Here is a 17711-nt window from a genome sequence, read left to right as displayed (position 1 = left end):
ACCTCTTCCGGCTTCTCCCCATATAGGTTGGCCCTGACTGAGGCTCTGTTTCTGAAAGACGACCATTGGCACTTCGTGACGGTCAACACCAACGACCCAGGGACCTGGAGGAACATCCGCAGTAAGTACATCGTCCTTGGGGACACAAAATACACGCCACTTGACATTACTATCGCTCCATGCTTGACATCAAAAGACCCTGATCAGGTAATTTTGTGGCTGCATTGCTCCCATCCTCCGGTCTTCCTTCCCAAGGGCCAAATCATCGCCCAAGCAATTCCTATATCTGGGCCTCAGGTGCATCCCGAAGATTTGTGGAAAAAGTCAGCAAGGAAAAGTTACCAGGTGTGCTGGGCCCAGGTTATCGGGAAGGAAAGGCCGAAGTTAGGATGCTACATGTGGAACGGCCAGGAGTACAAGCATATCAACGGACTCCTGGACACAGGGGCAGACGTCACGGTCATTCCCGAACAGGATTGGCCGTCGCGTTGGGAGCTGCAGAACGTGGCGGGAAGAATTCAAGGAGTAGGGGGCACCCAATTAGCGAAACAATCAAAGAACATCGTCAAAATTGAGGGGCCGAATGGGCAATCGGCATATCTACGCCCATTCGTTTTAGACTATACGGAGCCCTTGTGGGGGAGAGACCTAATGGCCCAATGGGGGGTCACAATTGACATACCGACCCCCCAGGTTTTTCGGGCAGTGACCATTGAGGAGCGTCCCACCCAAAAACTAAATTGGCTCACAGATACTCCAGTGTGGGTGGAGCAATGGCCGCTCAATAAACAAAAATTAAAAGCGCTCCGGGAGCTCGTGGAGGAGCAGTTAGCCAAAGGGAATATCCAGGAAACTACATCTCCTTGGAATTCCCCCGTCTTTGTCCTTAAGAAACCGGGCAAGGACGAGTGGCGGCTTCTTCACGACCTCCGCTCCATTAATGCAGTAATTGAAGACATGGGCTCTCCCCAACCTGGAATGCCGTCCCCGGCGATGTTACCTCAAAATTGGAATTTGGCCATTATCGATATCAAGAATTGTTTCTTTCAAATTCCCCTACATCCTGATGACGCGCCGCGGTTTGCCTTCTCGGTCCCCTCCATCAACCGAGAAGCCCCAATGAAGAGGTACCATTGGAAAGTACTTCCACAGGGCATGAAGAACAGCCCGAGTATTTGCCAATGGTACGTCTCTTCATTGTTGTCCCCTGTGCGCGCAGCCACATCTGGCGTGATCATCCATCACTATATGGATGACATTTTGATTTGTGCCCCCAACGACGATCTGCTTACACACGCGCTTGAACTGACAACCAGTGCGTTGCTTGCGGCAGGGTTCGAGCTGCGCAAAGACAAAATTCAGAAGATGCCGCCCTGGAGATACCTGGGTTTGGAAATTAATAAGCGGACCATTGTGCCGCAAAAATTGGCAATCAAAACCACAATTCGGAATCTTGCAGACGTCCAGCAGCTGTGTGGATCTTTGAATTGGGTGAGACCCTGGTTAGGTATTTCCAACGAAGACCTAGCCCCTCTTTTCAATTTATTGAAAGGGGGGGATGAGCCTAGTTCTCCCAGGGAGCTCACCCCAGAGGCCAAAGCTGCTTTAGAGAGGGTCCAGGAGGCCATGTCTGCCAGGCAGGCCCACAGGTGTGATCCGGGCCTGCCCTTCAAATTCATCATCATGGGCAGACTGCCACACCTCCATGGCATCATCTTCCAGTGGGCAGAGACCCCGGGAAAGGGCGCGGACCAGGGCAAAAGGGACCCACTCTTAATCATAGAGTGGGTATTCCTGAGCCACACTAGGTCCAAAAGACTAACTAAGCCACAGGAGCTGGTGGCAGAACTGATCCGCAAGGCGCGGATGCGGATCCGGGAGTTGGCAGGTGAGGACTTTAGGTGCATTTACATACCATTAAAATTGGAATCGGGCCAATTCACCAAGGCCATGTTGGAACACCTGCTGCGAGAGAATGAATCCTTGCAGTTTGCTTTAGATAGCTACACGGGCGAAATTTCTGTTTTGAGACCGGCCCACAAAATTTTTGATTCGGATGTCCAATTTGAGCTCAAAGTAACTCGGATTCAGAGCAAAAAACCCCTAAAGGCTCTGACAGTTTTTACTGACGCGTCCGGAGGGTCCCACAAGTCAGTGGTGACTTGGAAGGATCCTCAGACTCAGCGGTGGGAGTCTGATGTCGCTGTGGTGGAGGGATCCCCACAGCTAGCTGAGTTGGCCGCAGTCGTCAGGGCTTTTGAGAGGTTCTCTGAACCCTTCAATTTGGTCACCGATTCGGCATATGTAGCAGGTGTAGTATCTAGGGCACAGGATGCGATCCTGCAGGCTGTTTCCAACGAGGCCCTCAATGAGTTGCTCTCAAAACTGGTTAGGCTAATCTCCCACCGAGAGCAACCCTTTTATGTAATGCACATAAGGTCCCACACCGACCTGCCGGGCTTCTTAGCTGAGGGTAATCGGCATGCCGATGCCGTTGCGGCCGCCCCCGTGCAGCTGGCACCACTCCCGGAGAAGTTCCAACAAGCGAAAATCAGCCACCAGTTCCACCATCAGAATGCGCCTGGTCTGGTCCGGGAATTCCGACTAACCCGGGACCAGGCCAAGGCCATTGTGGCAACCTGCCCATCCTGTAAGTCGCTCCCCCTACCATCGGTGAGCGCCGGGACTAATCCCAGGGGTCTCCAGTCCTGTGAGGTGTGGCACATGGACGTTACTCACGTCCCTTCCTTCGGGAAGCAAAAGTACGTCCATGTCTCAGTGGATACCTTCTCTGGGGCAGTTTTCGCCTCTGCCCACACAGGGGAGAGGGCAAAGGACGTTGCGAAACATCTAGTCCAAGCCTTCTCTATGCTGGGCGTCCCTAAATTAATCAAAACAGACAATGCCCCCGGGTATACCTCCAGAGAATTTGCCAGCTTCCTGCAACAATGGGGGATAGAACACAAGACCGGCATCGCCTATTCCCCCTCAGGTCAAGCGGTGGTGGAACGGACTCATCAAAACATCAAGAGGATGCTGAAACAACAACTTTCAGCATCCAGGCACGAGTCCCCCCAGGTCCAATTGTCGCGAGCCCTGTTCACCTTGAACTTTTTAAATTGTTCGTTTGACTGCCTCAACCCTCCCATTGTGAGGCATTTCGGGGCGTCAGAGCAGAGCCAGGTCAGGGAGAGGCCGCCAGTTCTCGTTAAAGATCCAGAGACCTGGCGGCAGGAGGGACCCTATGACTTAGTCACCTGGGGACGGGGATACGCTTGCGTATCCACGCCCTCAGGCCTGAGATGGGTCCCTTCCAAGTTCGTCCGGCCCTATGTCCCAAAAAACACCGAAAAGAGACCATCAAGTCCTCAGGTGGGACATGCAGCCCTCCGCAGGCGGAGGAGGTCCCTTTCCCCCGATTCCGATTCGTTTTTATATGACCTCCCGTTCCCCTTCCTTGGCTCCACAGAATCCCTTTTTCTTTGGAGGATGGACCTCCCCATTAATTTTAAGTATTAATTTTCGTTTCAGTTTATTTTGCAGAATTGCGCCCACCACCACCAGTCCACCCAGCATGATTCCACCAATATGCCTCATCCTTCTGGGCCTCTCCATCGCCCCTCATCTCCTGCATTCCTGGGTCGTTCCTCAGCCGCCTGCCAACGTGTGGACAACCCTCGCCAAATCCCTGAATCAAGATCACCTATGCTTGTCCACCTCCTCAGCCGCTAACCCATTCTTGTCTTGTCTCGTGGGGATCCCGTTTCCCCTAAAGAGTTTCCCCTTTACCTTACCTCCCAACGCCTCCGCTCTGCCCTCTAAATCCAGGGCCAGGATCTTCTTCACTCACACAATGAGGGAGCCTGAGCTCTGGAGGAAGTGGGTGAGAGCATTCCCCCTGCTAGAAAAGGACCCCGAGGAATTGGAGCTGCTCGGGTCCTCCTTAGCCTACATGTGTATTCATTTTTTCGTTTCCGATAACCCTTTTGCTCACCCTCAAAGAAAAATAGTTCAAACCATCCCCGAATACCTGGCAAAGAATTGGTGTGACCAAGTCCTACACATTCCTGGCTTTTCCACCCCAGACCACCAGCCCCACGCTCTCCCCAAAGGTGTGTTTTTAATTTGTGGCAACCGAGCGTGGGCAGGCATCCCCCCTCACCTGGTTGGAGGGCCGTGCACTTTTGGGCAGCTGAGCTTGTTTACACCTAACAAAACACAAATAGCTCATTGGAAACAGCTAAATTCGACGGGTCAATTGGCACGACAAAAAAGAGATACAGATCTCGTAGATTTGGACGAAAACTGCAAGGACGAGGTCACTCATTGGTCAAAAACCAAGAGCGTAGTAACCACCGCATTTCTTCCGTGGTTATCCATAGCTCAAGCATTCAATGAATTGGCCGGACTTGAATGCTGGGTCGTAAAACAAGCCAACATTACATCAGCCGCCCTTAGCAACCTCCTTACAGATGAGGAAACAACGAGACAAGCCACTTTACAAAATCGAGCGGCCATTGATTTTCTTTTATTATTACATAATCATCGTTGCGAGGAATTTGCAGGACTTTGTTGTATGAATCTATCATCCAAGGCTGAGGACGTCTGGACTTCCATCTCGCGAATGCAGGAGATGATCCACCACATTCAGAAGGAGTCCGCCGGATGGCTGGACTCCCTCTTTGAAGGATGGGGCCTCGCTGGGTGGATCCGTTCTCTAGTACAAACAGGCATCGTGCTGCTGCTGGGGCTCATCGCCTTTGCTATAGGCTTCAGCGTGGTCAAGAGGCTGCTGATGAGAGCCCTCGACAGCAACATCAGAGTCAACCACACCGCAATGTCCGACCCCAGTGAGCTCCAGCCCCTCAACACCAAAGAGCAGCAAAAAGAAGACCAAACTGAGAACGATGTCTGGTTTGAAGAAGAAACAAAAGACTTTGACCCCCCAGTTTAAAGACTTACGTTTTACCTCCCTCTCCTTCTTTTCTTTTTAAACAAAAAAGGGGGAGATGTGGTGGTGCGTTTTTATATATTTTATGTACGATTTTAAGAATTTGTATTTCTCAATAGTTTGTCCCTGTTTCCCCCTATTGTTGAGTTGGTATATCCTTTTGTTCTGTTTTCCCGCCTGGTCCTCCCTTCCCGCCTTCCCAACACCTGTCAGTATTCCCCTGTCCCCTCCCAGGTGCCTTGTCCGTCACTCGGTGTTCCTTCCCCTCTCTCCAGAAGCTTCCACTCAGGGCACCGAGTGATTGGACGAGGGCCTGGGGCCACTCCCATGTCCCCTTCCCATTGGACCAGGTGGAATCACCCCACCTTGGAGCCACTCCTTTCCCCGTATCCCATTGGTTCCCACTCCCTGGTCACCACTCTCATTCCCCTCCCAAACCCTATAAAAGTCTGTCCCGAACCCCACTCGGGGTTCCAGTCTGCCAGTTTGTCTTCTCTGCGTTTGGCCACGTTGGCCACTTATTAAAGAAGCATTTAATCCAGGCTGGATCCAGGCTTTCCTTTTCCTGCGGGGCTTCGCCCGCGTAGATCAGGACCCACGGGGACACCTCTCGAACCCCGCTAGGGAGCAGAGAGAGGTGCCTCACTGCCCGTCCTCACCCCAGGTGCAGAGCTAGCTGGGGTTGAGCGTGAGATCAGTGGGCATTTGGGACTGAGGAGCGCGGCAGATGGAGCTCTCTGCGGCCTCAACCAGCCACCACCAGAGCCGGAATATCCCCTCCAGCCTGCGGCGCAGCCAGTGCCGCAGGGGCTCCAGCAGCTGCGGCTGTCCACGGAAAAGTCGGGCCCACACCTCGGGCAGGAGGCCACCCGGGAACTCCGGCCCTGAGGGGCCCTGCTCAGCTGGGGACAGTGTCCCCTGTGGCGCAGCTGCACAGGACACCACAGGGCCATGGGGCTGTTCTCATCCAGGCAGCCGGGAGCTCTCCCTGCCCGGCCGGTGGCCACTGGCAGCTGCTTGGGGGCGGTGCTGGCTGTGTCCTGATGCTCGTCTGAGTGCTCAGAAAGCCTGACGGTCTCTATGGGTGTCCTGCAGAGTGGGCACGAGGGACTCCTGTGTGCCCACTGCTGGATGCAGCCCAGGCAGAAGTGGTGGTGACAAAGCAGTGCACAAGTCACATCCTCTCCGTGCCTGGCACCAAGGTCTGCCAGGAACAGGCTGTGCCCAGCACCAGAGAGGCCTGGCTTGATCCTCTCGGCCGTGACCTCTCGCTCAGTAGAGTTCAGGCTGCAGCCAGAGTGGCTCTGCCAATGCCTGAATGGAAGCAGTGAGAGACACAATGTCTGTTGGAATCGTGCTCTTCCCAGCCTTCATTCTGGATTAATTGCTGAATACTATGGATGCCTTGAGGGCACTGAAGGGCTGCAGTTCAGTTCAGTTCAACAGTGATGTGGGAAATGGATTTGTAGAGACAAAGCCCAAGTTCTGGACCATGGCAAGTGAGGACGTGAGAGAGATTGTTTTACAAAGACAGAACTGATCAAAAGGCCTTTTCTTTGATGTCTCAAAAATAAATAGAACTGAAGTAAGGGAAGTGGAAGTGGAAAAGACAGAAAAGTAAGAAATGATGCGTCAGCAGATGATAGGAGAGGTTACAGAAAGGGGGCAGTGGCAATCACCCGGATCAGCAGCCAAAGGTCTGGGGAACTATCAATGTCAGTAAAGCAAGAAATGCCCATTTTCACTGCAGTTAATTTATTAAACAAATATCTCTCAATATAATTTGACATCAGCCTTACTTCCCTAAATGTGTATAAATACATAACTTAATTCATGGGATCATTAATGATCACAGCAGCAAACAGCTGTCTGGTTACAAATGTACCATAATGCTTAAACCCCTGTGTAAGAGAAGGGTGACCTTTTTGTTCGATGCAGCTGCAGATAGTAATTTGTTTCAAGGAAGTTTGTTTTTTACAGCGGTAATAGGCAACAGGCTGTGAATTGCTGATAACACGCATTCCTAAGCTTTTACAGCAGTAGTAGGCAATAGGCTTTGCATTGCTTAACTGATAACACGCATTTCTAAGATAACACGTATACTTGAGACTGTGAGAATCCCCAGATCAAAGGACACCTGTGAGGAAGACAACCAGCCTTCATCCCACGACCACTAGAAGGCAGAAAACGACCACCTAGCAACAGAATGCGACTGCGCAGAAGAAACGAGTGAACTAAGGAAGAAGATAAAAAGAGCGAACTAGGGGATCACAGGCGCGGCAGTTCGGCGGAGCGGTTGCTCCCCTCTGTCGCCGCAGCGCTGCTTTTTACTTTGCTCTCATATACTCTATTAAATGAATTAAATAAATTCTATTAATCGGATCAGATGGCCTCTTGTGCTCACTCATAACAATTTGGTGCCGTGACTCGGATTGCGGATTTGGAGGACCCCTCTCTGGGAGAGGCGCCACAACTCCGCTCTTTCGAGCGGACTCAGACTGGGGGTCTTGTCCTCATCCCGACCGACGAACCCAAAAGCCTTGAGAGGAAAGCAAAAAAAGGGAAGCGGGCCCAAGATACCCCTTAAATTTTGTGCACAAATCCGAACGAAGACGCAGGACGCGTAAGTATAAGGGTTCCGTTCGGGCGGGGTCGGGATCCCGGAGTGTGGCGAGTGTGTGAGTTGCATGAGAGGGGAGCCGGCAGCCGGACTCCCCAAGTGAACGCAGACCCTCAGTAGTGCGGTTCCCAAAGCCCGCGAGGGCCTGGGCCACAAACCAGGGGAAGTGATTGTGATTCTTTGATTATTTGTGTGTGTTAGAAGGCACTCTGGAGGAATGGGGCAGGGGAAGAGTAAATCCCCCTCCCCAGTGGGGGTAAAACTCCCTTCGATTCCTAAGGACAGTCCCCTAGGATTCATGTTGACCAATTGGGAACACTTCCCAAGAACGAGGGGAAAGGATAAAGCAAAAATGATACATTACTGTATAGAAGTGTAAGGAGGGAAGGAAGTTTCCAAAAATACATTCTGGCCCATATTCGGGTCCTCAGAAGAATAGGTTAGACAAGCTCTAAACATCTGGGTGAGCACTAAACAACCCCCTGACCCAGAGGAGAGTGACTATGCTAAGACCTGGGTGAGTCGACCAGAGGTGCTTGTGTTCAAACTTTCCGAAAAACCTAAGGGGAAAAGAAAGGGATGACCAGAGGAACTAATAGTAGCCCCACCCCCTTATGTTCCTCCTGTACCACGAGCACCCCCTCTCCCCTCATCGGATGATGAGTCTGACTCAGATTCTGAACAGCCTGGCCCAGTCACCCGGAGCAGGGCAAAAGGCAAACTGTTTCCCCTGAGGGAAATGCCCATGGGAGGGCCACAACCAGGAATAGGATTCATTTCTGTTCCCTTGAGCTCGGGAGATGTGAGAGATTTCAAGAAGGAGATGGGAAACTTATTAGAAGATCCTTTAGGTGTGGCAGAAAGAGTGGATCAATTTTTGGGCCCCAATATATACACTTAGGAAGAACTGCAGTCCATACTGAATATCCTATTTACGGTTGAAGAAAAGAACATAATTAGGGCAGCTGGGATGCGGGTCTGGGATGCCCAGCCGGCACATGCTCAACACCCAGCTGACACTAAGTGGCCTCTTCAAAATCCTAATTGGAATAACCAAGACCAAGATCATAGGGTCAATATGCGGGACTTCCGAACCATATTAATTAATAGTATTCAGGAATCAGTCCCCAGGGGTCAAAATATCAATAAGGCATTCAATGACAGACAGAGGGAAGATGAAACACCCACTGAGTGGCTAGAGAGGCTGCGAAAGAACTTCCAATTATATTCAGGATTAAGACCGAATGATCCAATGGGGCAGGCAATATTAAAAGTGCATTTTGTATCCAAGTCTTGGGACAATATTAGAAAAAAGATACAAAAGATGGAGGATTGGCAGGATAGGGATTTGGCAGAGCTGCTGCGGGAGGCGCAGAAAGTGTACGTCCGGAGAGAGGAAGAGAGTCAGAAGAGGCAAGTTAAAATGATAGTTGCTGCGGTAAGGGAAAGTAGGAACATAGAGACAGGACAGAAGAAGTCTACTCGAGACAAAGCGGGTAATAAAGAAAGGGGGGGGAGAACAGAAGAAAAGACTTGTTATTATTGTGGCAAAAAGGGACATTTCAAGAGAGAGTGCAGAGTGCGGCTTAGAGATGAGAAAGAATTCAAGGCCGACTAGGGGGGTCAGGGGCTCTACTTTATGGGGACCCGGAGACATCAAAAAGAGCCCTTGATAAAATTAAAGGTAGGTCCCCAAAGCCAGGAAATAGAATTCTTAGTCGATACAGGGGCGGAAAGATCTACCATTCAATTCCTGCCCCAAGGCTGTACCCTGTCAAAACAGACAGCTATGGTAGTAGGGGCAAAAGGGGAACCATTTGAAGTACAAATTATTAAAGAGGTAATGGTAGAATCAGAAACTAAAATGGGGGTGGGTGACTTCTTATTAGTCCCTGAAACAGACTACAACCTATTGGGGAGAGATTTAATTGTTGAATTGGGAATTCAAATCGAAGTAGTAGAAAAAGAATTGAAAATCAGGCTTTGCCCTCTACGATTGGAAGATGAAGAGAAAATAAATCCTGAAGTATGGTACAATCCGGGAACCGTAGGCAAATTGAATATGACTCCATTCGCGGTAAAGATCAGAAACCCTGAGGTCCCGGTGAGAATAAAACAGTACCCTATTTCACTAGAGGGAAGGAAAGGATTGAAACCCGAAATTGAAAGATTACTAAATAAAGGATTATTGGAACCATGTATGTCGCCTTTTAACACCCCCATACTCCCAGTTAAAAAGGCAGACGGATCCTATCGGCTGGTGCATGACCTTAGGGAAATTAATAAGCGAACCGTGGCTCGGTTCCCAGTAGTGGCAAACCCCTATACCCTTTTGAGTAAATTAGGACCTGAAAACGAGTGGTATAGTGTCATAGACCTGAAAGATGCCTTTTGGGCCTGCCCTCTGGACGAATCCAGTCGAGATTATTTTGCCTTTGAATGGGAAGACCCTGACACGGGGAGGCGACAGCAACTCAGGTGGGCGGTATTACCTCAAGGATTTACGGAATCTCCCAATTTATTCGGGCAAGCCCTAGAACAAATTTTGCAAAATTATAAAACAGACCCAGAGGTAAAGCTAGTTCAGTATGTGGATGATTTGTTAATAGCAGGTAAAAAAGAAGACAAAGTCCGGAAAGAAAGTATCAAACTATTAAATTTCCTGGGACTGAAAAGATTAAAAGTTTCTAAAGCAAAACTACAATTTGTAAAAGAAGAAGTTAGATACCTAGGACATTATTTGAAAAAGGGAGAAAAGAAAATTGATCCAGATAGAGTACAAGCAATCCTATCCCTGCCTTCACCGCAAAATAAACGACAAATTCGTCAGATATTAGGACTTACAGGGTATTATAGGCAGTAGATTGAAAACTATAGCGGAAAGGCAAGATTTCTGTATCAAAAACTTACCCAAGATGGGCACCTTAAGTGGACAGAGGAGGAAAAATCTAAATTCCAAGAATTAAAAGAAACTCTGTTCCATGCTCCAGTCCTAAGCCTCCCAGATTTAAAGAAGCCCTTCTTTTTATTTGTCAATATTACAGATGGGGTAACTTATGGAGTACTTACCCAGGACTGGGCGGGGAAAAAGAAACCTATTGCATATCTATCTAAAATTCTAGACCCTGTAAGTAGGGCATGGCCGGGCTGTTTACAAATAATTGCAGGCTGTGCAGAGTGAGTAGAAGAAACAAAGAAAATCACCTTTAATGCCACTCTGAAGGTGTTAACTCCACATAACATACGGAGTGTGATGCAGCAAAAAGCAGACAAATGGATATCTGATGCCAGGCTCCTAAAGTATGAGGGGATTCTATTAGAAACCCTAATTTCACTTTAGAAACCACCTCATTGCAAAATCCAGCCTCCTTCCTCTTCAGAGAGCCAGAGACTAACCCACTGACTCACGACTGTGTGATCACTATAGAAGAGCAAACTAAAATTAGACCTGACTTAGAAGAAGAGGAGTTAGAGACTAGAAAAAAGCTGTTTGTAGATGGATCATCCAGAATAGTAGAGGGCCAAAGAAAATCAAAGTATGCCATAGTAGGGGGACCTGACCTAGAAGTAATTGAGTCCAGAGCCCTAAAGAAAACATGGTCAGCCCAAGCCTGTGAAATATACGCCATCCTAAGAGCCTTAGAATTATTAAAGGGAAAAGAAGGAACCATTTATACAGACTCTAAATATGGGTACGGAATAGTACATACATTTGAAAAATTATGGGAGGAAAGGGGCCTTGTGAATTCACAAGGAAAGAACCTAGTGCATCAGAGATTAATAGTAGCCCTCCTGAAGGCCTTGAGAGGCCCTGCAAAGATAGCTGTAGTTCATTTAAAAGGGCATCAGCGGGGAATGGATTACCGGAGTAGGGGTAACAACGCGGCAGACCATGAAGCGAAGAAGGCTGCAATTATCAAGGCACTGACCTTGAGCGAGAGAGCCAGGAGGGATCCTACAAATACCCCAGAGAATCCTGGGTTAACCACCCAGGATAAATTTGTATTTACTGTAGAAGAGCGGGAGAAACTTGCAAAATTGGGGATAAAAGAAGAATCGGGGAAGTGGCTGTTAACGGATGGGAGGGAAGTTCTGCCTAGGGCCGTAGCCCAGCAAATGCTTACTAAATTACACCAGAAAACACACTGGGGCGCTCAAGGGCTGGTAGACCGCTTTGCCACCCATTATATGACTGTGGGTCTCCATGATCTAACAAAAAGTATTACTAAGGGTTGCCCAACCTGTTTACGTGTAAATAGGAAGAATTTAAGGAAGCCACCCTTGGGAGGGAGACCCGTGACAAAGAGGCCTTTTACAAATTTACAAGTAGACTTTACAGAGCTTCCCAAAGTGGGGAGGATAAAATATCTTTTAGTTATAATAGATCATCTAACACATTATGTGGAAGCAATCCCCACCGCTAGGGAGACAGCCCGAATGGTGACAAAGGCCCTGCTAGAGGAAATAATACCCAGGTATGGGGTCCCAGAAACAATAGACTCCGATAAAGGCCCCCACTTCACTTCAAAAATAACACAGCTGCTGGCAGAAGCCCTGGGCATAAAATAAGAACAACATACTCCCTGGCACCCCCAGAGTTCCGGGAAGGTAGAAAGAATAAATGAAGAAATTAAAAAACAACTCACTAAATTGGTACTAGAAACTAAGTTATCTTGGATAAAATGTCTGCCACTAGCATTATTAAATATTCAGACTCAACCACGATCAGACATAGGGCTTTCCCCATTTGAAATGTTATATAGGATGCCCTACTCCCTAGAGAAAGTTCAATCTAATCCTAATATCACTGACCAAAGTATTAACAAATATTTTAACTGTTTTAATGAAATACAAGAAACAGTTATGGGAAAAGGGGATGTGGGCCCAAAGACCACCATTAGATCTTGTATTACACCAGGTACAACCCGGCGACTGGGTTCTCATCCGAAGCTGGAAGAAAGATTCAATCACCCCAAGGTGGGACGGACCGTATCTGGTTTTAATCACCACTGATTCCGCAGTTCGTACGGCAGAAAATGGATGGACCCATGCTAGCAGAATAAAGGGGCCAGTGGACCCGACTCGATTCCATGCAACTTCCAGAAAGACGAGCTGGAAGATTGATGGGAAGCCGGGAGATTTGAAGCTAACAGTAAAGAGAACCCTCAAGTAATCTTAATGGACACTGCCAGTTCCGGGGACATTTGGGTCGGGAATGACTGGGGATTGCAAACACAACTGATAGGAGAAACAAAACCCCCAGGATACTGTAAGCATTTAGAAGACTTAGCTCAGCAGCCCTATTATCGGCCCATCCGACTCGAAAGGGAGCAGAGACCTTGAGAAGGGGAGGGTCATGCCAAGCATGAAGATATTAGAATAAAATGTAGCTGGTTAAATTGTGATTGTTTCCCTTTTGCTTGCTTTTCTTGTAAAATTTGTAAAAAGCTGTAGTGGGCTCACTATAGAAAGGGGAGGGCTCCAAAAAGTGTGTGTCAGCGCTGCTGGCTAGAGCAACGCAAGTTAACCTCTGAAATATTGAATTATAAGGTCGCCACTCGGGAATTGACTAAAGAATCTCCCGAGTGGTGGGAAATTTTTGTAAAGGGAATAAACCCTGAATTCCATTGCTACCACTCCAACGAGCTTTCAAGTCCATTTCTTACGGACATAGTCCAGGTCAAGTGTCGCAGGCTAGTCAAGAGACTTAGGTGCGACACCCCACAATTAAATGAGAAAAATTAGAACTCCCGGAGGTCAAAGTGGGAGAGAGGAAATAATCCCGCCCCTAAAGAATATCTCTGCTGTCAAGAAGATGGCCTACCCTATAGCTTATAGCAACCAAGTTGACAGGCGAGACAGAGAGGTAGCTAGTGGGGATGAAAGACCCTCCCAAATCGTAAGAAAAAACCCTGACCACCATAGGCACAAGAATGATGACAATAGAATAAAAAAAAGTAGGAATGTAAAATTAGGTATGATAAGCAACATCCCCTGCAGTGTGTACTACTCAGCCCTAAAGATTCTTACATTTGTGATGATATGCTTTCCTCTCCAAAGTGTTGCTACTGAAACCCATGAACCCTTTAAATGGACAATAAGTAAGTGGGAAAATCATAATACTCATTATAACCTGCAGACTGTGATAACCTCTGGGGCACCAAGCTTTAAAGCTGGAGTATGTAACATAACCAAGAATCCAAGCTGTAGGCGGCTGTTAAATTTGACAAGTTTCTATATGTGCCCTGCTTCAAATTTAGGGAGGTCATATTGCAACCTCCCCGGGCATTACTACTGTGGTTATTGGGGTTGTGAGACAATAGCATCAGCATGGGCCCCAGGAGGAGGGTCGGATAAATACCTAAGGGTAGGATATGGACCAGCTAAATGTGTAAAGCCACAAGAATAGCCATGGACAGGGAAAGATTTACTGAAGAACTGTACTTTCATATACCTCAATGTTACTCATTCAAATGACCCAGGGTGGCTATTGAGAAAGACATGAGGAATTAGGCATTAAATAAAGGGACACAATTTGAGAAACCTAATACTTATTAAGAAAAAACCTATTCCCTATGACCCTGCACCAATTGGACCCAACAAAGTAATAAGTGACATTAAAACTAAAACAATTAACTACACAGAGACAGAGGTTATTACCAGCCATATTAACATAGATAAGTCAAGTGTTCCTAAACCCGAGCATGCCACCTTGTAGAAAATAATGCAAGCCACATTTGGCATTTTAAATTATACATACCCAAATCTAACAGAGGGTTGCTGGCTCTGTTACATGATGAATCCACCCTTTTATGAGGCGATAAGATCCTCTGCCAAAACCAGAAGAATTAATGGGACAAACCCAAGAGAATGTCTGTAGAAACAGAGAAAAAATAGCACCCCAAGAATAACCCTAGCACAAGTAAGAGGGAAAGGGAAATGTGTGGGAAAGGTACCCGCAATAATGCAACACTTGTGTGAGACGACAATCAGCATCAAGAGAAAAGATAAACTAGCAGAATGGCTCCTGCCAGCGCCCAACACCAAATGAGTATATAATACACTCAAAACCACCCCTTGCTTATCCATAAGGCTTTTCAATGAAAGTTCAGATTATTGTATACAGGTGTTAATTGTCCCTCACATATCATATCACCCAAAGGAATATATACTAGAGCATCAAATAACTCCCAAACACCATCTAGTCAAAAGAGAACCACTCACAGTATTAACAGTAGCAGTCTTACTTAATGTGGGTGGAGTTAGAGTAAGAACGGGGGTAGCCTCCCTAGTAAATCAACAACAAGGTATGAAAAATTTACGAATATCTGTAGATAAAGACTTAAGCAAAATCGAAAAAGCCATAGATGGGTTAGTAAAATCAGTCAGATCCCTCTCTAAGGTTGTGTTACAAAATAGACGGGGACTTGATCTATTATTTTTACAACAAGGGGGGCTCTGCGTTGCCTTACGAAAAGAATGTTGCACTTATGCAAACCACACAAAAATTGTGGTTGATACTATGACTGAATTACGCAAACAAATAGAGCAAAGAAAAAAAAAGCAAGAAGCTCAGCAAAACTGGTATGAATCATAGTTTACTCATTCCCCTTAGTTAACAACTCTTTTGTCTACCATTGCAAGACCAGCAATTCTGCTCATCTTAGTGCTAACTTTCGGACCCTGCATCTTTAATAAGCTTATTGCTATAGTAAAAAGTAAGTTAGAGGCCGCTCATTTAATGATAGTAAAATCAAAATATGAATCACTCACTCAAGTAAAAGCCAAAAACTATCTAAAACTTAATAGAAAAGAATTAATGCAGTTCAATGAACAAAAAGAAGGATAAAAGAAAAGGGGGGAAATTGTAAGAGAAGGGTGACCTTTTTGTTCGATGCAGCTGCAGATAGTAATTTGTTTCAAGGAAGTTTGTTTTTTACAGCGGTAATAGGCAACAAGCTGTAAATTGCTGATAACACGCATTCCTAAGCTTTTACAGCGGTAGTAAGCAATAGGCTTTGCATTGCTTAACTGATAACACGCATTTCTAAGATAACACGTATACTTAAGACTGTGAGAATTCCCAGATCAAAAGACACCTGTGAGGAAGACAACCAGCCTTCATCCCACGACCACTAAAAGGCAGAAAACGACCACCTAGCAACAGAATGCGACTGCGCAGAAGAAAACGAGTGAACTAAGGAGGAAGATAAAAGAGCGAACTAGGGGATCACAGGCGCGGCAGTTTGGCAGAGCGGTTGCTCCCCTCTGTCGCCGCAGCGCTGCTTTTTACTTTACTCTCATATACTCTATTAAATGAATTAAATAAATTCTATTAATCAGATCAGATGGCCTCTTGTGCTCACTCATAACACCTGCATACTGGAATTCCTTTTTTGTTTGGGTTGTTTGGGGGTTTTGTTTGTTTGTTTGTTTTGGGTTTTTTATGGGTTTTCTGCTTCTTTTTGTTTTTTGGGTTTTTTTTTTATTATTCAAGGAACTGAAAAGATAAATATATCTTGTGCTCTTTCATTAACTTGATCTTGAAGAATTGGCTTACCAGTGATCCTTGCATCATATTTCAACAGCTAGCAAGTCTTACACCACTTAAAATATTTTAAAAATCCCAAACAAACAAAAACCAGAAAGACTAATTATTTTACAGTCAAACCTGACACAGTCTAACACAGTGCATAATAGATACTACTTTTTCACCAACATCCTTTGCAGTTCTTTTTCTCTTAGAACTGGCATATTTTGTGGAACATAAGAGTGTTTACAAGAGATAAAATGTTCTGCAAACTGAAAAGAAGTCAGCAAAAGTGACTCTAGGGAAGGTAAAATAAGAATGCCTAATTGTATTTAAACATGCAGATGTATTTTTTGCGTAAAACTGTGCTGCCTCTTAATTCTTCTTATAAAAAATACATGGGCATTTGACGTATGTTAATACAAGAAAATAATTCTTATTCCAGGGGTTATTTGTTTTGAGTAAACATTAGCCAGAAGGTATTTCTGAGGCCAATCATGAAAGCAGAATTTTTAAATACTTACAGGTTGTTATTTCTAATACGAAAATCCACAGCTAGTAATTTTTACTAGGAGAATACGTATAAAGAATACAATCTCCATGTCTAAGAGCTTGGTCAGGCACAATTCTTTGCTCATTCATATGCTGAGTGCAGACTGCGACTCAGTATTCAGCAGGGCTGCAGCAGGCAGTGCATGCCTGACCACACTCTCCTATTTTTTCACCCTTCTAATAGCATTGGAGAGTCAAAAAAGCAATGAAAAGAGAAGGGCATGTATTAAGGAAGTTGTTATGCAGGATGCACTCAGGCTTCACACCATTTAGCCATACAGATGAGCCCTAACCCAACAGTTATCTCTGTGCACTGCTGTATTTACAGGATTGCAAACTGAGAGCAGAATTGAGCCGAGGAATCTTTTTTCAGAATCATGGGGCTTTTTGTCTGTAGGAAGGCAAGCTGATGCTGTTAAGAGGTAGAAACTGTTAAGAGATCTGGGTTCTTAAGTAAAGATGTGACTCTTTCAAATTAGTTATGAACTCTCATTTTTCCTTGTTGATACCAAGGATGATAAGAGGAATGCTCATCTTATTCAGCTGACGTGTTTAATTTTCCCTGTGATGTGCTTTGAGGTGGCAGTACTGAATGTCTCAGGAACAGCTATGAGGAACTAGCATTTTGTACTTTGATTGAAGATACATAGTCAGATACCTGAACTGAAAAACTGAAAAAAAAAATTAAAGTAACCTTAGAACAGATCAATTGTTCCGCTCCAGTGTAATCTCTCAGTGCAGAATTATGCTGAAGTTAGCTTTGTAAAAGCCTTGCTGGAGGTTGCTTAAGAGCTATTTTTCAGCTAGCTACATCAGACAGTGTTTATTTTCTATTTATTTAATTGCCCATTTCAACTGAGGAGTAGTAGCTTATTCTTCTTCCAAGTACTCTCCTTCTGACCTAATGATGTTTCCGAAGCAGCAGCCTTCAGTACCGAGGCCTGTGTCAGGCCCAAGTGGATTTGGTTAAGTTTCTAGCTCGTGTCTTCAGCGTGGAGTCAAAGGACAGCAGGAAAAGCAGGGCAAGTAACACTTTACCGAGCGAGGAGGCTGAGGCC

This window comes from Lonchura striata, chromosome Z, assembly GCF_050655825.1.
Source record: "Lonchura striata isolate lonStrDom1 chromosome Z, ASM5065582v1, whole genome shotgun sequence".
Lineage (NCBI taxonomy): Eukaryota > Metazoa > Chordata > Aves > Passeriformes > Estrildidae > Lonchura > Lonchura striata.
The sequence above is the reverse complement of the archived record's forward strand: the minus strand, read 5'-3'. Positions refer to the sequence as shown.